The sequence below is a fragment of the Myxocyprinus asiaticus genome, chromosome 35, assembly GCF_019703515.2.
Source record: "Myxocyprinus asiaticus isolate MX2 ecotype Aquarium Trade chromosome 35, UBuf_Myxa_2, whole genome shotgun sequence".
Taxonomy (NCBI): Eukaryota; Metazoa; Chordata; class Actinopteri; order Cypriniformes; family Catostomidae; genus Myxocyprinus; species Myxocyprinus asiaticus.
The window spans coordinates 13,697,223-13,720,773 of NC_059378.1; the positions used below are offsets into that span (position 1 = coordinate 13,697,223).

The window sequence follows — 23,551 nt, forward strand, 5'->3', positions numbered from 1 at the left end:
CTGGATATAAACTAATGAAAATAGATGGTATTAGATGGTAACAATCATGATATTTAAACATCTGGGTAGGACTTGCGTGTATTTTTTATCACACTGTTCTAACCGCTTGAGCTTAGCTTTAATGTTAGCGTCCTCTCAGCCTTGTCAGCAAACATACTGCTGTTCTCTACTAATGCAGCTAGTCAACAAATTAATTACTTTATAATGATATGACAACATGTACTGTAGTGTACTGTATACATACCCTTTCGTTGATGTTTTAAATCCGCATATGAAGTGTTCTGCTCCATGCAGAGTGTACTCTCACGTGTCAAAACAAACACCACAAGGCATCAGTGAGTGAAGTGAAGTTATTTAGCCTCTAGAGGTCGATCTCATACTGTATAATGACAGCGGACCCTTCCCAGCCGCTCCAGCACCGGACGCAAAAGGGGAAAACAATTGGTGTGGATTTTCGCTGATAAACAATAGTTCCAGAAATCTGTTATTGGTGCAGATTAATCGGCAAAACCAATATATCGGTTGACCTCTAATCTGTATCACATTGGGTATTAATATAGTAATGCTAAGCTATTCTTCAATTCTGTAAAAAAAAAAGAAAAAAAAGAAAAATAATTCTGTCACCGATGCATTTTTACACCCAGAGTGATTATTAAACCACAAAAGGCTGCACATAATTTAATGAAATAAATGTATAATTTGCATGTGCTCATCAAAATGAATGTGTGCAGCCGAGGAGTCATATACTAAAAAAATGGCATCATGATCATCACGCGTGTGCTGTGTGTGTGTGTCTTAGGCTAGATGATAGAGAGAAGAGCACTCATTTTACTGTAAAGCACACAGCACATAAAGTCTATATAATTCTTTTATTAAAATCACAGCTTTTTGTAGTTTAATAATCACACTGGGACATATAGCAAACTGCTTATCCAGAGATGAGAAACTACTATCAAAAACACACAGAAACATCAAAATAAAAGCTTGATTTAAATGGATGCGTGAAATGGGGAAAAGAAAACAATATCTATTAATACTGTAGGTATTTAATATTTACTTTAAGTAATAATAATAATAATAATAATAATAATAATAATAATGTATTAAAGTCATATCACACATATGTGATGTTGTGCAGCACTTCATTTGACAAAAATATTAACATGATCACACTGGAAGTCGGCATATTGTTTCCAAGAGTTCCGGTATCCTAGGATCGGCCACATTATGCCGACTCACCGACAAACGGCAACTCCTATCAGACATTTTTGCATCGGCTCCAGTGTGTTTACCTTCCCCTGTGGCGTGACTGGGCGCATTGCATCAGCAGCATGTGAGACCAAGTAGGCAAATAGGCTAGTAAGGTTTAGGTTTGGGGTTTTGGTTGGGGGGTTTAGTTAATAAAATATGCTTCACTGTATTACATCCTGAACAGCTGAAAACAACCCGAATCACAACTCGCTTTTGGCACCCCTCTGTGGACATTTCACCCGGAAAATAGAGCTCGCACCTGCCATTACGCCCAATAACACTTAATGCTTTGGCCACTGGGAGTAGTGTTTTGCATTTTGGTAAGCAAATTTTAGCTTAAGAAAAGCCAACCTACTGTTTCCAATTTCACTGTGAGATAAGTCTGAAAATATTTCCAGTGTTGTTTCAGATTGTGGGGTAAGGATTTTGTATAAAAGCACTTCATTTGATTAAAAAAAAATAATGCATGTTATGTTGAAAAATTAAGTGAATTCAAATAATTACATTTTAATTTGAATAAAGCTTTTATAAATTAATTTGATTAATTTTCAAATTATTCATATTGATAATACAATTTAATTAAACTGTTGAATACGGAATTTAGAAAAAAAATAACCATTCTTAATAACCTCAAATTTTTACAACCGTTGGGCACAGAAAACTCCACCTTGAAAAGAGTGGGAACCCTGCCTTAGGAGTAAATTAGGGTGGAGACAGAGACACCATCTTCAAACCTTTTCTCGCGTTCAAGAAGCTGCTACACACACCTTTCATACCAGTAACGCCGAGTAAAAACTGCAGAGTTCAGGAAATATGCAACAAACGGGCGAGTCACCTCCGCATGGCGGAGAGAGGGGGAGCAAGAATGGGGGTAAAAAAAATTTATTTGAACACAAGAGTACTATGCAAAATCCTTCATTAATCTATGACAGAGTGGCTTTCAGCAGCCGGACGGTGAGAGAAAAGCATGGAGGGAAAGAAAAAGTCTGCAGAAGCGAGAAGTGGCAAAGAAAGGAGAACGGGGGATGGTGGGGTAACATGTGCTTGGATGTCTAGCCTCAGTTTTACCCAGTGAGATAATGCAGCATTGACTCTTTTACACGCATAAAAACACAGCGCTCTGAGGGCAAATGGAAAAAGCAGAGGGTGGGCCTAATTTTCCTCATAAAAAAGCACATTTAAAGAGCTCCACAGCTTCACTCTGAAAAAACATCCATGGATTTTAAACCCAGCAGAATGGAAGGGTGAAGAGAGACTTGGAGCAGACCAAAACATACTGCATTTCTTTTTTTTCAATCGTTCTCCTTATTTTTTTCTTAAACTCATGTTGACTGCTCTGCACTGTTAAAAACGTATTCATTCCAGACTGTGTCTGCACAGATTCCTTTTCCCAGCCTTCTCTCTCTCTCTCTCTCCCGCTCTCAACAACTGCCCTCCCTCTCTCACCAAATAAACAGAGGAAGAGCGTAGGCTTCATTCCAAACTGGTTCTGGGCGTTCCTGCGCAGCTCGGGCAGGGTCAAATGTTTACAGTGGTTTTGATTTCACCTTTCCTCAGCCAATAGCAGCACAGCTGCTGAACTATGAACCCAACAAAAGGATTCTACTGGCAACAGGATCGCTGTTCTCTTTCGCTCTCATATCCACCTTGGCTTTTTCTTTTACTACTCCCTTTCTTTCTCACCAATTGGATTTGTTTTGAAATTGGTAGAACAATAGATTTCAAAAAATTTTAAAGACTGGGCGACTCAACTGAGATAATGCTAAAATATTAAAAATAAGTGATTTTGAGAGGTTTATTAAGACAAAGAGAATAAATTAACATGCTATAGTTGAGGTGAAAACTACTTTAACAAGCATCTTCCTTGTGGGATTTACAGAAGATATCCATTACTAAGGTTTTTAGAACAAGGTTTTATATTGGACATTAAGAGACAACTCAACTTCTACAAATTAAACAAAAATATCATTACAATCAAACATTGAAAGTTACTGATATTACTGTAAACTGCATGGGCCAACAATGTGTAAAATTATTGACAATTTGGGTATCTGAATGTCTCCTAAATGTCAGTGGTTTCATGCTCCAAGCAGCCAATAAGCTCATTCATTTGAATTTGCAAACATACCATAGTTTGATTGGACGCACAACCTTTGACGTTAACCATGAAACATATGAGAGCAGAGCATGGCGCTACCAATGTCAAAGTTATGGGTTAGTTCTTTAATCCATCTTTAATACTTTTTCCACCTACAACTGTTTATTAAACAAGCCATTTCAAGACACCCCTCGCATGTGTCTCTTTGCCTTAAACTGTTGGTTCTCTAGCCGGTCAAACCAAATGCTGTTTTCTCCATCATCCTCATTCACAAATCAAATTATACAGTTATCATAGCAAAGGGAGCCAAGTGCCCCTTGCTGACCCCAGCCTGTGACCCATTCTATTCTCAAGGTTCCCTTCCCCTCTCCCTAACCACATGCTGCCCCTACATGGGCTAAACGCCAGCTCGACGAAGGCTAACACTATTAAAAGCATGTTTAAATGACTTATGAGCACTGAGACAACGGAGAGGTCGAACAGGCCAAGCACCCAGGGAGCAAGAGAGAAAAGCTGAGGGCTGGAGAACGCTCAGAATTGGCGCCAATATTGAAGATAAAAATCAACTAATCGAGTATAAACTGCCAATACATTAGATGAAGCATGAATGGTTCAAAAGGCTCTTCTGAATATTTCAAGGTTACACTCTTAGTCACTTTGGCAGAAAACCGTTGGCTGACTGGCAAGAAACAGCTAGCTATTTAATGAAAATGAACCAAGCTTCAAACAATGGAAGGTCTGAAACCAGTCAAATCATAACAGCTCCACAAAGCATTTCATTATTTCCTTTACTATAAGGTGCACTTAAAGGTAATGCTTTCATCATTAAAAAAAATTTTTACCCCTGAAGAAATTAAAGCACTTTTGAAAATATGTTTCAAATCGTGTACACTAACGTGAGACGAAATCATATCAGTAGCCTAATAAAAGTTGTTTTACTGTAAGTGGAGCGATTCGCCTCATGCGGGTTGAGATCACATGACCAGTCGAATGCTATTTATTTTACCTGGTTAACACCCCTATTACTAGACACATTTGCTGATGGAATAAAATAATCATTGCTATTGCATGATGCTGCATCCATGTTGCTAGGTGTCAATATATCTTAGTCCATGGCGAGTGCCATGTCAGTCAGAGCAACATAAAGAAATTACAAAAGTACACCTTTAACAAAGTTGAGAGTTAAGAGAGAATGAATGTAGCAAAAGTTAACATGTTACTCTAAAAGAATGGTGCACCATGGAAAATGTGTTACTTTAAATTGCACAAGAGAATGGTCTTATACATGGCCAACAATGGCATCATTCCACTCCTAAAAAGAGAGCGTGCAATTCTCCATCATATCAGTGCAAAATAACACTACTACCGTGACCTCCCTTACCTTAATTATAAAGAAACCTGGAAACTTCCTGCAACAGTGTTTTCTAGAGTGCTCTAGAAGTGCAAAAGCAAAGCAGCAGCTAACTCTCAACACTTTCTAAAGAGCAGAATGAGAAGGGTTAAAGGCCAGTTGCTTTTGTTAGTTTGTTCTTTTCTTTAAGATAACCCCTGACCTGCTCTGGGGTCAGCAGTGCTCTCGGCATGGCCGATGGTGTTTGACTGGGTGCTGAGTGAGAGAACGGTCACTACGCACTGATCCTGAACACTGTTTGGTTAGATGGTGATTGGAGACAAGCACAGGTGATGAGTCAAACTGTCAGGCACCATTGTGAACATCCTGACACTTTCCTTGGGTAAAAAAAAAAAAAGACGCATCACCCTTTTAACGTGTTGATATTTCTAAATATCGGCCAGAATAAGTAAATCTTTGTGGATCAATAAACTCTGTAGAACAGCTAACACATTTTAATTAATGAGAGAGATAAGATGCAATTGTTGGGCTACACTAATACATACTGTAAATACTGTCATAAAAGTCTAAAGAGTTTCATCAATGGATTATACTAGGTCTGTCGCTATTATTAAAGCTCAAGTATGTCACTTTTTCAGTGTTAAAGTACTTACTCCTATCCCAGTTTAATATGCAGAGACAACTATAAGTAAGCTATTCATAGGTTCTTTTTCTTGAAAACTGTAAACACTCTGTCTCTGTGGCGCTATGTAAATTCCTCTGTTTATTTTGAGGGACTCGTGTCAAGAGAGACAATAACATTTACTCAACCAATGGCATGAGTTGGGGGCGGGACTATGTCTTTGTTTGACCAATGGCAGAAGGGGTGCGTATTCAGAAAGCTGTCTTGAAAACAGTGTTTATTTTAGCAATTCCTTTGATGGCGCTAGTGGCACAGAAATTTAGAAAAATATCGCCTGATTGCGATTACTTGATCTCTTATTGAGATTATTAAGATAACCACACATTAAATTTCAATCATGTTTTTCTATCCAAATAAGGGAAGTTTAAACAATATAGAAATGCTATGAACAGCGCATTTTAGGGTCTCATTTTCTGGTGTTTTTGCATTAAGTGAGCCCTCCAAATGAAGTCCGGACGTCATACCAACCCACATCAAGGACCACACTTAAGAGTAGCTCTTGAAGAGCACGTGAAGATTAACCTCTTCTGAAGCGCTCGGATATACACACTGTCTGTGGTGGCTCGTGCCATACTTTCGCAGAAATGAAAGCGCCGATTTTTAGTGAACGCAAAGCGCTCTGGTTAAACTTTAAATTAATGTTCGCGTAATGGCAAATGTTCTTGGTGATTGCTGTTTCATACACACAGTGTTAATGACACTGAGGAGACGATGAGCCGCTTACTCTATATTTCTTCATTCTATCATCTCCACAGAAATATTTTAAAATACATATAGAATGTTAAACCTCTACCTTCATGCGAAGTAAGGGCTCGTGGGTTTAATCGGAGAGCCTTTAGGACAGAAATATAATATAATATAATTAGTCTAGTTATTTAGGTTGGGTGGGGACCAAAAAACAACAGTGTAAGTGTAAAATTAATCAAGACTAAAATTATACTTTAGACTAAAAGTATTTGGAAATATTTTGATATTTAAAATGTTGTTTTTGTGTCATCCTACCCCTGTGCAATAAAGTTTTTAAAGCCTTAAAGTAAATAATATATGCCTATTTTATATAGGCCTATGATTCAAAGTTAAATATGAATAAATTACTTCTTTAGGTGATTGGAGCACAAATAAACCTTAAGTAACAATTAATTGTCATAATCATGAAAGCACTAAATCAGACAATTGATAATCGCAACCATTTGATTGACAATTAACCGTCGGCCAAATTTCATAATCATGACAGCCCTAGATTTTACCCAGACAGCCTTTATGGAGTGGAACAAAAGGGTTCTGGAAGTAAAAATCCCATACATTTTTCAATAGAGAAACTGTTTTTACGTAATAATGTAAACCTTCCAACACAGGCTTAACATGAACTTTGACGTGAATTTATGGCATGTCTCTGTAGAAGCCATAAATCAGTGTGATTTCTACTTGAAAAAAAGATATATTTTTAGCAGAATTACAAAAAGTTTGAAGTACTACACTACCCATAATCCTGAAGCAAAACACACCAATCAGAGGAGTTGCTGTCACCTCTGAAAAGGGAATCACAGCAACAAAGCAAACAGTGACCACCCACTCCCCAAAAGAATTGCAAATGATGCAATCAAATCATTCTCCCTACACTCTCAATTGACTTTGTAGTTTTTGTATATATGTGAATATTTTGTAATAAACCTCACATTTTATAATTAACAATCTATTATATTTTTTATGATTAATGTCAGTTGTTTTGAATACCACACATTTTGTAAACAGCAAAAAAAAAGTCAGGGGGCATTTTGCACGTGACATCAGGTTAGCTGACATGTCTGTGGAGGGCGGGGTTTTGGAGAGGACGTGTGGATGAAATTAGCAAAATGGAGGAACTCACTTACAATGCTTTTAAGCATACTTTCAACCACCAAATCACTCAATTTGTCATAGAAACTGACAGGCAATGACTTCAACGCAATTTTTACAAAAGCCAATAGTTGCATCTCTGTTCATACCAAATATACAGCAATCACAACAAGCTCTAATGGGATGCTATCTGTAAAACATTTATCGTGCAGTTTGTCACCTTCACTGAGGCTAGAGTATATGCTCAAGTCAAAGCACTGAATCAGTCAAATGTCAGTATTTAAAATTAATGCCTTGAAAGCAGTAGATCATCCAACAATGGATTGTGAACCTGTGTTGTTGGCGTCATAGTTTGGTATCTTCATTTGTTCATATAAACCACAAAGAAGCTCACATGCCTATATGTTACATAGTGGCAGAACCTTGGCAGTCTGTGTATGCATAATTCAAGTTTAACTAAAATGTAGTAATAACAAAAGGCCTATGCAATCGCAAGCTGCTCTATTAATAGTGCACTGGATAGATGGACCTCCTAGAGGGAAGAGGATGCCCATCATCTTTTCCACAGAGAGGAGAGCTGGCCTCATCACCTTGACAACAGGCCACAAACATGAGTGAAGCCATGGCTACACGCAGACAGACAGCAGAGAAACCAGGATTTAATCTGTTTTGCCACAAGGTATTGGGACCTAACCAAAAGTATGAACTATGTTTCAAACCAAAAGCCATAAGACCCTTCCACATCCTTTAAGAATAAACATCTAATTTCCAAAATCTTAATACACAAGTTCATCAGCACTGTACTTGGTTTACAAGTATATATTTTTCAGAGAGAATAGGCATTTCAGCCATATTAATCAACCATAGTCTTAGCCTAGAGAACACGTCCACAATATAGCCTATTTGTGGTTATTTTAATGCACTTTTTCTTTGGCCATTAAGTTTCCAATATCTGTGTCATTCGATTATTTTCAATAACGCGCTCAACAAGCCACGTGATAAGATGCGCGGATTGACTGTCTCAGACGGGGAGGCAACTGAGATTCGTCCTCCGCCACCTGGATTGAGGCGAGTCACTACGCCACCACGAGGACTTTGGGAATTGGGCATTCCAAATTGGGGAGAAAAAGGGGAGGAAAAAAAAAATAGAGTCTCCAATTTAAACTAATGTGCACATTCATTTAGTCAATCTACTTAGCAACAATTACCTTTTGGTTGACGTGATGGCTTCTCCGATTTAAAAATTACCCCTTTAAACCTTTTCAGAGCAAATATCTATCTATCTATCTATATATATCTATATATATCCATATATATATATATATATATAAATAATCAAAAGGCAGAAGAGTATCGAGATATAATTTGGTTTAGCTATATCGCACAGCCCTTTATTCCAAACTGAGACTAATGTGGATTCTGGTGTCTGGTTAGACTGTTACGCTCTTTGATGAGTGACACATGTGTCTCAGGTGTGTGACCAGTCCAATAGCACACAGTGAATGCAATAACAACAACAATGGCTAATTAAAACATAAATGACATGATTAAAGGGACAACCTGTTACCTTCCCCACCTGGTGCAATCTTTCTTCAAGGCTAACGCATAAGGTGCATCTGTTCTACTGCAAAGCATTGACAACATTCTCACAAAGCTTGTATTCTACCTTTGATTTAATCACTGCAACACTAAAATCCTATTAAGCCCTGTCCCTTCAACATCATCAGATTATCAGCCTCAAACAAAGAGATTACAACTCAGTGACACTCCTCAGGAACAAAGAAACTATAGCCTATGGAAATACAACAGGCAAGGAGAGGTGTTTATAATTGGTGGTCACTGCATGCTTTCACTGTGTGGAAAAGAGCAGCAAGAAAATTCTTTAAAATATATTTTGTGTTCCACGGAAGTAATGGGCAATTCCACAGAAATGTCAAGAAAATCATGGAAAAATTAAGTTCAATGTCATATCAGCACTTCTTTTTGAAATGATAATAACCACATTTGATGTCGCTGCGTTTCAGTGCTGTGTCATGTCTGTAACATTTTATAGGTCAAGTTTAATTCACTTAACAAATATTTAAGCAAGCTGATCCTTTCTGTACAAAGCCAACTCACACTGGTGGCCAAAAGTTTGGAATAATGTACAGATTTTGCTGTTTCGGAAGGAAATTGGTACTTTAATTCACCAAAGTGGCATTCAACTGATCATAAAGTATAGTCAAGACATTACTGATGTAAAAAACAGCACAATCACTATTTGAAAAAAGTCATTTTTAATCAAATCTAGACAGGCCTGATTTCCAGCAGCCATAGCTCCAACAACTTATCCTTGAGTAATCATGCTAATTGCTAATTTGGTCCTAGAAAATCACTTGCCATTATATCAAACACAGTTGAAAGCTTGATTCATTAAATGAAGCTTAACATAGTCTTTGTGTTTGTTTTTGAGTTGCCACAGTATGCAATAGACTGACGTCTTAAGGTCAATATTAGGTCGAAAAGGGCAAAAAAGAAACAACTTTCTCTAGAAACTCATCAGTCAATCATTATTTTGAGGAATGAAGGCTATGCAATGCTTTAAATTGCCAAAAAACTGAAGATTTCCTACAAAGATGTACAATACAGTCTTCAAAGACAAAGGACAACTGCCTCTAACAAGGACAGAAAGAGATGTGGAAGGCCAGATGTACAAGTAAACAAGAGGATAAGTACATAAGAGCCTCTAGCTGCTTCACTGAATTTTACCCGCTCAACACCAGTTTCATGTATGACAGTAAAGACAAGACTCAGGGGTGCAGGTCTTATGGGAAGAATTGCAAATAAAGACACTTTTGAACAGAAAAACAAAAAGAAAAGGTTACAGTGAGCAAAGAAACACAGACATTGGACAACAGATAATTGGAAAAGAGTGTTATGGATCTTAACCCCATTGAGCTTTTGTGGGATCAGCTAGACTGTAAGGTGCGTGAGAAGTGCCCGACAAGACAACCACATCTATGGCAAGTGCTACAGGAAGCGTGGGGTGAAATGTCACCTGAGAATCTGGACAAACTGACAGCTAGAATGTCAAGGATCTGCAAAGCTGTCATTGCTGCAGGTGGAGGATTTTTTGATGAGAACTCTTTGAAGTAGTTTAAGAAGTTCTGAACTTTTTTTTTTTTCAAATTGTAATAGTAATTTTTCATGTTATTAATGTCCTGACTATACATTGTAATCAGCTGAATGCCACTTTGGTGAATAAAAGTACAAATTTCTTTCCATAAGAGCAAAATCTGTACATTATTTCAAACTTTGGCCGCCAGTGTATATCGATGTTAAGTATGATGAAGAAAGTCTGCAGGTTTCAAAGCATTTTAGATGGTTTTTCCTCATTATGTAAGTGCCACTTTTACAACCGTTATTTCCAAAATGGAGTGATGTCACATCTGTAACATATCCGTTTAATGTGAAAACGACAATGAATAAAAATTAAACATTACATGTTCTTCACATCATATTAAGTTAGGTGAGACGCTTCGCTGTTTACACCTGGTCATTTAAATGCATCTCCTGTGACCACTTGTGTTCAGATTTCGAGGTGAGGGTCTCTGATTTCATTACATCAATCACTATATCATTGTGTTACTACATGATAATAAACCGCGAAAAAGCCAGAAAAGACAAGCAAAGCTCGAACAAAATGGCACGTTGTTTCTCCCAGATGCAGTTGAAGTTTAATCTTAGCACAAACACAACATTTAGTGCAAAATTATCCATTGTTTTAGTCTGTGTTAGTTGAGCTTTGTATCTCTTTATGTTGATATCAGATAAACTGAAGAAGATCTGTGAAGTTCTCGTGCTTGTGTACGCATTTGCTTTTTAAAATGTTCTGCTCGCACATTTTTTTTTTCCTTTTAAAGGGGTCATAAAATGGAGAATAAAATTGTCCTTGATATTTAGACAAATAACTGGTAACTGTACTATAAAAACACACTGTAAATTTTAGAACTCAAAAATTTCTCCCCAGTCTAAAGAGCATTTATATTTGCCAACCTAATCTCGTTTTGAAATCTGTCTGTTCTAGACTTACCACGATATCATAATTGTCACACCGGTACGTTTAAAACGGACTAACACCGGTATAACTGCTGGTTGGACGCTAAGTGGTACTATGGGGTTAGCAATAGCCAACACTATAATGCAAGGCAGTTTGATTTCAAACTTTGAACGTTATTTTTATTTAACTAAAAATTCAAATGAATCTGAAAGAAATTAAGTGTTATTAAAATGTGTGTTGTTCAACTTTTTGAAAGATGGCTTTTCAACAGTTGTGAAGGGCAACATCTCTTTGGCCATGAACCTACTTCATCCATGCATTCTATCCATCATGGGATACCGGTTGTGTATTTTGTTGTCCGGGCAAATACGTCACTTATTGTGGGTTGTTGCGGGTTTAATGTTGGTGTGTTATTACCTTTCATCCCAGGACCCAGTTTAGCTGCTTCAGAAGGATAATGACTTTGAATGTGTTTGAATACATTAGTTTTGTTCCCTCCTAGGGCTGGGTGATATGCAAGAAATATGTTCACAATATTTTATGATTATATATATATATATATATATATATATATATATATATATATATATATATATACACACACACACACACACACACACACACACACACACACACACCGATCAGCCACAACATTAAAACCACCTGCCAAATATTGTATAGGTCCCCTTCATGCCGCCAAAACAATGGCAAAACAGCCAGGAAATCAGCACTTACAGAAATACTCAAACCAGCCCGTCTGATACCAACAATCACCCATGCGATTTCTAATCAGCCAATGGTGTGGCAGCAGTGCAGTGCATAAAATCAAGCAGATACAGGTCAGGAGCTTCAGTTAATGTTCACATCAACCATCAGAATGGGGGGGGAAATTTGATCGCAGTGATTTGGACCGTGGCATGATTGTTGGTGCCAGACGGGCTGGTTTGAGTATTTCTGTAACTGCTGATCTCCTGGGATTTTCACACACAACAGTCTCTAGAATTTACTCTGATTGATGCCAAAAACAAAAAACATCCAGTGAGCGGCAGTTCTGTGGACAGAAATGACAGAGAATGGCCAGTCTACAGTCACATGTATCTGTGTCTGTTTTAAATGTAAGATTAATTGTGGGAGGTGTATAGTGTTGCTCTAAGGTGGTTGTGTTGATGGCAGTGGGGTTGAAACAAAAGCTTGATTGTTGCACTAATTTAAATGTGATACCTGCTCCGTGTGATGGCTTTTTGCTCGGAGTAGATAAAGGTTTGAAGTGTACAGTAACTCAGATAACCGCTCTGTACAATTGTGGTGGGAAGAATAGCATCTCAGAATGCTATTCTGGAATGCTGGTTGGCACTGTTTTGGCAGCATGAGGGGGACTTACACAATATTACGCAGGTGGTTTTAATGTTAAGGCTGATTGGTGTATATATCATATATTACTAAATTAAAACTGTTTTGGTGAAAAAAAAAATAACTTCTAACATTATCAGTGGACATCAGGGAAGAAAATAAAATTATAAAAAAAAAAATAGCACTTCCTGATCCCTTTAAAGCAGCAAATAAGCGGCAAAGTTTAAAACTCTTGTTGTAGTGCCTTTGTTAATTGACAGGTGAGGGGTGGTGATTCGCTGCTGTCCGAGAAGCATTTACACCTCAAATCTCAGTATGTGGTTTTTGGGATTCGATCACAAAACGTTTTAGACCCCGTTTAGATCTGCATTTAGTGCTGACCACTTGTGATCGGATCACATGAAACCCATCTTAATACCAGGTGTAAACGGGGTCATAATGTCTATTTTGCTTAAATATGAAAGAAATAGTATTCTCAGCTACTGCTGTTAATTATACAGGGGACCTTACGTACATTACGAAAATAATCATTTAAAAAATTATATTTTATCATTAGTTATGTGTTACATCATGTGTTATATTTTAGCTTTTTTAAAATGAAAATGTACATCCATGTATTCCATCAATAGGATGTCTTGAAACTGCATATTATATTGCATATATTATATTTTGTTACATCCATAATTTGTATTATTAACAAGTAGGGATGCACTGATATGGACATTTTTGGCTGACACCGATATCGATTTTTATAAAAACTATTTGCCGATACTGATATTTTGCCACTTACCTTATTTTGTCATCAGATCGCTGTTTTGCTCAGAAATTATGCTTTAAAAATGTACAAAGAGGTACAAAAGATTTTTATTGTTCTAAAAATAAATAATTTCCCTTGAACGTGGACTTGATCGTTGAACACATGACCAAAATATAAAAATAAGTAAAAATATTTAAAAAGAAAAATAACTAAAAGCATGATCATTGATGTGAAAAAATAGTATTTTGTAAAACATTTTTGCACTTCTGTATTTGCAGTTCAAAACAGAGCTCACATATAACATGTTTGTACTATATCGGTGCATCCCTATTTACAAGTATTTTTACATTGATTCGTGGAACACATGCTAAAAAACAGTTCTGTCTCACTGGTTGAGTGCAAACACATAAATGAAAGGACTAGAATAGCTTCGAGTCAAACCAACATTAAACTTTTTACACTCTCAACACGCAGTGAAAGGATCCCAGTGCTACACCTCTTCGCCAATTTATCTCAATCATTGGTGAGTGAATATGAACATTTACCAGCCATTGACTAATCACAGACATTTTTTGTCACAAAGCGTGAAATCTGGTTGCATATGCGAGTGATTACTAGAGGGTTGCTGCATAGAGTAAAAGATCTATCAGTAATGTGTAATGTTTGCATATTATAAGGCAACTTAAAGGTCTTGGAATTTAAGAATCGATATTGTGATTTTTTAAAAAGGATTGTGAAAATCTATATATTTTTACCTAGCCCAATCCGTAACGCAAGTTAATTTCCCAATCTAAACTGGGAGGAAAAAAGTTGTCTAGACTAAAAAACTTTTACATCTGGACTCTATCTGCATGCGTTTAAGATTATACATTCAAATGGTTTGATATACAGGCAATTGGTACTTCACAGGTGAAGTTAAATTTCATGTTTTCACTGTAAATCTCACATCCATAATGCAAGAATTGCCCTCATATGGATTTGGAACGGCAAGAGGGTGAGTAAATGATGACAGAATTGTCATTTTAGAACTCAGTTGGCATGAATTGCAGCGTTAATTCTACAGTTCTGTAGTGGGGCTGTAGAGTTCAGAAGTAGGATTCCAGTGCTACAGAGGGGTTTTGTAAGTGTGGAAATCTGACTAACCTCTCCACAAACCTTTCGTCAAATTGGGGGGTTGGGATGCTGGCAAAATGAAAACAAGGTGGCTGCTAAGCAGTTGAGAAGTTCATCCAAAGTTGACTTTCTCTCTACTTCTTTCTTGCTCCCCCCCTCCTCTAGTCTTGAGTGCTCAAGAACGCATCTGGTAACGTTTACTTCATGACTTAAAACTTTTCTCTACTATTATACAACAGGGCCCTAAACACAACACAAACACACAGCAAGTCTTTCTAACTTTTTACAATGGTAACAAGACCAGACCAGGGCCTTACCCTCCCGTGGGCTTATTCAGGTGAACCCGTTTTATGAGCATTCTTCAGCAGAGGGTAAGAAAGCCAAAAAACGAGAGAGGAAATAAAAAGGGGTACACTTTTCACTCTTTCTTTCTCGTTAGCCATTTCCCCCCTCTTTCTTGCCTCTTTTCATGGCAATAACAGTAAGATTTCCTGCTTGTGTTTTGGAAAACAACGACAGATCATGAAGAAACCTGGTAACTGGACTGGAAAATACAACAGCTTAAAAAGCTAAACCGCAAGGAGTAAATAAAAACACAACATGTTCCTCCTCAAGCCCTTTCACCATCAAGAGTAAGTCTTTATGCACAAGAGAAACATGTCAAATCTAAAACTCAATGTTTGCACCTATTTCCTTAATAAGTTTCACTTTCAAGCACCCACAGTATTGCAGAGAGCTTCCGCGTATGTGCATATCATGCACACGCCGTCGCCTTGCTCATCCAGCTCCTCGTCACCACCTGATCGACCTTGAGCCAGTCGTGCAGGAGTGTCGTCATGGCAACACAGCTTTACACAAGCAGCCACAGCTGGATGCAACTTACACATTCCTTTTAAATTCGACTTGTACTATAGGACAGTGAAGGGAGCTGTAAAAATTTAGCAAGTGCACACAGTTATGCTCACACACAGATGCCATGCAGAGACTCATAAGTTAATTATGACTCATAAGTTTCCAGTTGATATGCACAGAATTTTGGAGGTATGAAAGACAAACCTGAACAGTAGAGCTCTCGGTTGGTACGTTTAAAGTGCAAAAGGGAGAAAGTTCGACAAACTCAATATTTATAAGCCGAATAAGCTAACAGAGAGAAAGAAAAACTGGAAATGCATTCTATGAGGGTTAATATACAAAACAATGCAGTGCATCTGGCATCCATTGACAGAGCTGCCTAAAGGTGTACAGGACTGGAACAGAAAATGAGGCAACAGGAATTAATTTATTGCTCTCTCTAGACTTCATTGAGGAGGACTAACTTTACTTTTCTGCTTGTCTCTTTAGTTAGCAGAATGGAAAGTTACAGCAGGGTTTTAAGGGCCACAAATTAGCGCAATAAATTTCAGTACAAACTCCTACAAAAGGTTTGAAATGTTATGGTTAAGGATCTGGTTCAGTGCAATAAATCATTAATATCCTGTAAGTTCCAAGCGCTTCATTTTTTGATTCATTTTGCACACGAGTCACTGAGATGCGAGTCAACCGCACCACACAACTAAGTTTACAGTGCTAATATTAACTGCCTGCACCAACACCTTTATATCATATTTAAATTAGTGCAACAATCAAGCTTTTGTTTCAACCCCACTGCCATCAACACAACCACCTTAGAGCAACACTATACACCTCCCACCATCAATCTTACATTTAAAACAGACACAGATACATGATTACTGGAGCATTTTTCCTCCACTGAAAATAACTGTCACCCACAACCACACTGTTTTCCGTCTTTCTCTCTCACGCCATCAATTCAACTTCTTGAAAACCATCAGAAGACAAACGCTGCCTGACCAATGTAAAATGAGCTAAGACAGTCATCAGATAAGTGTATGACACATTAGTCTTTTTTGCCTTTTCACCCCTAGTCACAACCTCTAGCAATCAAGATGGAAATACACACAAACATATCAATGCACATAACACACAAGACATTCTTAGAGATATTGAGTACAGCAATGGACACTTAAGCCCCGTTCACACCGCGGGCGGAATGATAGACTTTGCGATCTGTGTCGCTGGTGGGTATTCCTACTGCTGTCGCCGCTCTAACATTAATGGTGGACTGCACTACTGGCCATAGTAGTATTTGAAATGCTGTTTACTAGTGCCCGACCGATTTATTGGTTGGTCGATATTAGCTTTTCACAGATATATTGTATCGCCGTATATGTTTACCGATATGCGCAGATATGAAAACTTTTTTTCAGAACATATAATGCAAAAAACAATGCTTTAGAATTGGTGTCATAATGTAGTTTGTCCAGCAGAGCATGCTCCGATGCCACTGTTTACAGAGCTGAGCTGACAGTGGTTCTGGGTGACGGTGGTTCTGCAGACAGTGCGGAGTTAAGCGGTGCGGAGTTAAGCGGTGCGGAGTTAAGCGGTGCGGAGTTAAGCGGTGTCTTCACGGTAAGTTGCAAACTAGTTTGTGAAATATATCCTGGAAAGTTAATAAACAATGACACCATCATTTTCCCTTTTCAGTATAACTAATGTAACGTTAACCCTGTCCCTGACAACCATGTCACTCATGTCTATCACATCTGTTTGCAATGTTAGCCAGCTATAGTTTGTCAGAGCATCTTTTTGCAGCTCAGCAGACAATGGTGCGATGGTGGATTGTGACTGTTGAGTGTTGATTTCGTGCTACGTTGTTACCTAGTTGGTGAGACGCAATGCTGGAAAGTAAATAAAGTCCATCTTTTGCTATCCATGATAACGAGCTTATAGCTAACTGGCTAACCACGTAGCTACTTTCATTGCTTGTCAGCTGAGTGGAAGCTAATGTGTAAACATGTATTCACCAAACTGTTTTGTTCAGGATTCGCAGTTTGGTACCCTCTTCAACTGAACAATTCCAGTCGTTGCATTTATAAAATGTAATATTTAAAAGTCTGGTTTTCCACCGTTGAAAGTTTCCTCTGAAATTGTATAGCAGAATACGGTGTAACACCGCTGCCGCTGTTTATCTCCAAATTGGCCCGGTTGCTAGGGAGGGTAGAGTCACATGGGGTAACCTCCTCGTGGTCGCTATAATGTTGGTTCGCTCTCGGCGGAGCGCGTGGTGAGTTGTGGTGGATGCCGTGAAGAATAGCATGAAGCCTCCACATGCGCTATGTCTCCGTGGTAACGCGCTCAATGGTCCACGTGATTAGATGCATGGTTTGACGTCTCAGACGCGGAGGCAACTGAGATTCGTCTTCCGCCACCCGGATTGAAGTGAGTCACTACGCCACCACTAGGATTTGGAGTGCACTGGTTATTGGGCACTCCAAATTGGGGAGAAAATAAATAAATAAATAAAAAGCAGTGAATTTTCCCCCTCTAAAATCGGTCTCAAAAATTCCATATCAATCGGGCTCTACTGTTTACAGATGATACTGCTGATAAAACTAAGATATCATAGTAATTTGACAAGGAATCAGTTCTTTTGCCTCTAACAATGCACATTCTGCAGATTAAAGTGTTTTATATAACCTGCAGCAGTGCTTAATGCATTATATCATTAAACAAGACAAACGTTATATCAATATATGAATCAAACTAACTCAGAATGCCGAAACGGTTTTCCACGCATCATTTTATTAGGCCATATCTATGTATGTGGTTATAGACAAATGACATAAAACAGTGAAATCGCTCACAGAAACGTTTAACTTCTCCGTCTTGCCTGCACTCGAGTCGACTCCAGTATCTCACACTCACCCTGCCAGGCGACGAATGACGTAAGCTCCTCTGTCTTCACTCTCATTGGTAGTTGTTCGCGAATGTTGCGCGTCATTTGCATAAAGTTGAAATGTTCTCAACTTGTCTTCTCGCTCCCCACGGCGATCTCTGTCGCCGATGGTCGTGACAGCTCGTATCGACGTAAGTCGCTGTGCTCTCACTGAAAATGAATAAGATGGTGTCGCTGTCTCATGTGATGTCACTGGCGGTGTAAACGGAGCTTAAGGTCAGAGAAATGCAATGTGGATTTCAATCAAAAGTCAGAAGAATCATGGGACATCTTGTGCACAAGAATTTCTTCCTTATTCCTCCCCCCTCAAGTTAATGAGTTATAGAGGCCAAGCTAACAAATGGACAAGCACAGAGAATCTATGCATCCTTTAATTCTTAACCCCATCTGCAGTCAAAGTGCTCAACAAAAGATTGATTCATAGTTAATGCAGCCTGACGCTCTGCGTGTGAGAGAGAGGGAGCTGCGGAGAAAGGAAGGGATGAAGGGGGAAGAGTGGGGCCCAGTCTGCGACCAGTGTGAGGAAGAGTTCAGAGGGTCTTTTCCCACACACAGTCAGGGCATCCATGGGTCTCATTGCGTGTAAGCACCAATACACCGCTGAGACAGAAAGGATGCAAAACGCATATTATTTTCTCATGCATTCAATTGTCTGTCAACACCCACCACTAACAAGGGTGGTGCTGATAATTCAGGAAAAACAGAATACTTTAAAAATACACACAGTATAGGAAGTTGGTGCATATTACATTAATCCCTTTGTATATATACTGGAACATCCTGAGTTGAACCACTGGACATGATTTAATAAATGTAAAGGTGCAATCAGTCATTTTTTCCTCATTAAAAAAGTTTTAGTACTAAAGAAATGAATTGTCATTTTGAAACTTATGTATAAAATCATGACTGCTCACATAAAATGAAGATTCCAGTCATATCAGTAACCATATAAAGGCAGTTTTATTACTACATGGTGAGGGTCCCCTCACGGGGCCAGCCATGTTAGGATCACATGGCCAGCCAAATACTACTCGCTTAATCTAAGTAACCACCCTGTTAATGGACACTTTCACTCATGGATTAAATTAATTATGGCTGACTGTGAATAGTGCATTTCTACAGTGGCACTGGTAACTGAAAACTATTGTATTTGAATGATGTTGCATCCAATCCGCTAGGTGTCAGTGTAAGTCCAAGTTGACAAACACAACAATTACTGAGTGCACATTTAATCACACAAGTCATTGTGTTTACAGACAAGTCTTCCATCAATCTGAGCATGTGATTTTCCTGTATCTTGAGAGATAAAATAATGATAAACAAAAGAAAAGAAAATATATTTCAAGGCACCATATATATATATATTATTATTATTATTTATTTATTTATTTGCCCATAAATGTGGTTCCATTCATGTTTCTATAAATGGGCCAGTAAACAATTTTTAAAAATGGTGGTAAGTGACCAAGCTGTAAGATGATCTAGCTCAAACTGCTGCATCTCAGCCTGCATAAAAGGATTTTAATAACTGTACACATTTGCACAGTAAATTATGAGGCACTTCCTCAAACTTTCCAGCAGCATTGCAGTGCGCTGAATACCTCCGGCTAATAACACTGCAAGAGCAAATAATTTGAATGTTAAAAATAGTGTCTGAAGACTCTGATAAGAATCCTGACGTTCCCACTTTCAGGGTCTACACGGGCCGGTGATGCCCAGCAATGCTGCCTAGACAGGCAGCTCAATACAGTTTAAAACACAGCCATAACATTACAGCTAGTTTTCAAGTCAAAAAAAAAAAAAAAAAAAAAATACATAAAAATACTTAATTAGCCACGCTGTTTACCAAATGTTTCCTAAATAATGATTTCTAAACAGTTGGACAAATTATTAAATCTAAAAAAAGTAAGAGTTAACACTGGGACTCATCCTGCTCTATTAACAGTGTACTAAAGTGATCAACGCTGAATTGAACTGTATTCAGATTTCTGCTGCTTGACGATTAAACTATATCTAGTAGTACCACAAACTTGTAAACAAACTTGCTGCTGATCGACTATTTAAAACAGGTAAAACAACTATCGATTCTTGTAATAAGTGCGATATTACATATACGGATAGCGATAACATGAAAGCACATACAACAAATAACTTAATATTAAAGTAGAGCTGTAGTTCGTTTGAAAAGCATTCAGATTGGGAGGACGGTTCAAGAAAATATCCACAAAATGTTAATCAACTTTGTAGGAAAACAGTGTTGTCCTGTGTCTACTTAAAGGCAAAATAGTATTATGAAAGCGGGAGAGAAAATACAAAGAAGCGGATCTCGTTATGAAAACGCTCTACCCGTCAAAGTAAACAAACACGCTGGACAACATTGTCTCTGGCAACATAGTGTTACTACGATTATTGTCTCAAAGGCACAATAACTAGGTGGCAAGATCCCCACCGTGGAGAAGAATGTACTAATGAATAACCGGCAGGACGTAACATTGTTTCACGAACACAACAATTACTTAAATTTTACCATTCCGTCTCGAAGTAATACCGCTCACTTACCGGTGTAAATGTATCCAGTGAAACACTCCAGTTTCTTTAAGCCACTTCTACGCATCCGCCATCTTCAGCATTAGCTATGTTTGTTTAAATGGGAAACACTCCCAAAGCTTAAAGAAGCCTGCCTGAACCATGAGCGCAAGGGATTGTGGGCAGTGTAGTTCTTTCATCCGGGCGAGCTCAGCATTGCACCCAGAACTAAAGAAAAAAGAAACTACAAGTACATGAACCCCCGCAAATCGAAAAATAGACATCCAGTAGGAGATGGGCAGTAGTAGCAATATCGTAGAAAAAATATATAGTGCATTTATTTTTAGCTCATGCAAGGACCACATAGAGAAAGCCGTCACGTATCGCTAATGAGTACGCTGACGTACGCCTGTATTTACATAGTTGAGTGTTTTGAATACGCTCACCAGTGGTCGAATTGTTTGTAGTAACGCAGCATTTTATTGTCACTCTGTTGCATATTCTGAAGTTGTCTGTAAATGACTGCATATTATTGACACAGCAAACTTATTTGATAGCCTGAGTGTAAATTATCGGAGGCATCTGGATCTATGTCAGTAATATCAGAATTAGAATGAGCTTTATTGCACAAGGAATTTTATTATTATTATTATTATTGATGATAGGAGAAACAAGTGCACACAGAACATTACAGTGAGAAACAGAATATAAAACACGGTAAGAGTATATAAATAGACATACAAAATTTTTTTTTAGGACATATAACAGAATGGCGTATGTACATGTGCAAGTGGTAATATATGTGCAAGGTAGGGGTATGTACAATTATTGAATTAAATATGAATGAATTTACATATGTGCATGACATATTTACATTATTGCACTATGGGCGTCCTGAAGGCAGTTTGCACAAGCTCTCACTGTGTGATGTATGTATTTAGATCTGTATGCAAATATAATTTAATGGTCAAAGTCCTTTTAGGACACACTTTTATCCTTGTGGTCTGCAGAGGCTGGAAGACCAGACATGGAAGATAGCAATGAACTTGTATCCATGGTGATCTCTGAGCCATACCAGTGTAGAATTTCAACTGTTGAGAAGGAGACAGTGCTAAAGAGAGAGGGAGGGAAGGAAAAGGAAAGGGGAGGGAGGGAGGGAGGGAGGGGGAGGGAAGAATAGAGAGAAAGAGAGCTAGAGAGAGATAGAGGAGTAATTAGCTCATTGCTTGCTGTTTCCTGTCATGACAGTTCCCTGCTATACAACCTCTGGTCTCATCTGGCCAAGAATGTAGACGTGAAACTAAAGCATGGATTCAAGCCACTATCTAGCCATCAGAATCACTGAGGAAAGACTCACAATATCATTTTACAAAGCTTTTTTGCATGTTTACTTATACATCCAGACAATACACCAGGTTGAATTCTGATTGGTAAATAGAGTGGCAGTATTTCAACCTAAAGAATAATAACATTCTATATGGGATGAAAACATTTTATTTGTCACTGCATGCTTGTGTGAAAAGACTGAGAATGCCCCAATAACATTCTTCAGAAACCTAGAAAGAGGCCCATAGACCTGTTGTTGTTCCCTCCCCCAATTCACATCACAACTGACGAGAGTGTGAGATGGTTACCCCCAACCCCTTCCCTCCACCTGCCCCTTTTGAAAGGACAGGCGATAGCAGTTTAAAAGGACAGGAGATAGCCCCCCAATCATCTGCATCTATAGATTCTCTACCTGCAAACACCCAGCCATGAACCTCTCTTTCACCCATCCCCTCTCCACATGAAATTATTCTTCAGAAATGTACGAATGAGCATCAAGTATAAAACTGACAGTGCAACAATTAAATCTATTCATTTCAAGGTTTGCACATTGTATCGCTGTGCTTCATGCTCCTTAAGCCAACAGAGTGTTTAGTAAAAGAGATAAATGAGTTGTTGGAACACTGGAGCTATATATATATATATATATATATATATATATATATATATATATATATATCTGGACTGAGATCTTCCATGTTGTTGTCCATAAATTAGATATATCCATTATGAGGGGGAAAGTAAACTAAACTGCATTTCAAACTGGCAGAAGCCTGTGACTATTTTGAGAAATCGTAAATAAAATCAATGGCACCTATGAACAAAAAAACTCTCCATAGCATCAATAGTCATAGGCCTGAGCTCTTCCATGCTGTGTGTTTGAGTGTGTGTCTCTGTCAGTATGTGTTTTGATATATTAATGCAGCAGGGAGTTTCAGACAGCTGTCCTCAGCAATGATAACACGGGCAGCAGAAAGCCGAACAGCTCGCTCTAGTGGATAGCCTGCAACATGGCTCCCTAGGTCTCTAAAAAGTAGAGGCCTCAATGCATACGTTGACAGGTAGGCCTAATGATGTAGGCTTAAAGTGTATTTCAATTGAGAATGATAAAAATGTAGTATTTATTTGTGATTTAATTAATGTTACGGCTCGTTATTATATAGGCTACATAAAGTTAAATGGCCTGAAAAAATATTTATATTCCAACATTTTAAAATTTATATTAAAACATTTGGAAACGATATCTAAAAATAAAAATCTGAAAGCAATACGAACTATGCAACTGTTTACTATGTACAATATTTTTCTATAATGAAATTTGAGCTGCTTCACTTTCATATAATTTTCCCATTCCCATTATGTTTATTTTATAATGTTTTTTTAAACAATGTTTTTTTTTTTTTTTTTTTTTTTTGGAGGAGGAGGA

General features: G+C 38.0%; 1 protein-coding gene across 2 annotated transcripts in view; it reads right to left on the bottom strand.

The window, feature by feature from the left end:
- Positions 1 to 20,964, bottom strand: part of LOC127426612 (nuclear receptor coactivator 3-like) — a 91,282-nt gene extending 70,318 nt beyond the window's left edge. For both annotated transcript variants that reach the window (XM_051673544.1, XM_051673545.1), the window contains exon 1: positions 20,833 to 20,964. The gene's annotated coding sequence lies outside the window, so the exon portion shown is untranslated. The remainder of the gene's footprint in view (positions 1 to 20,832) is intronic.
- Between the last annotated feature and the right edge of the window lie 2,587 nt (positions 20,965 to 23,551).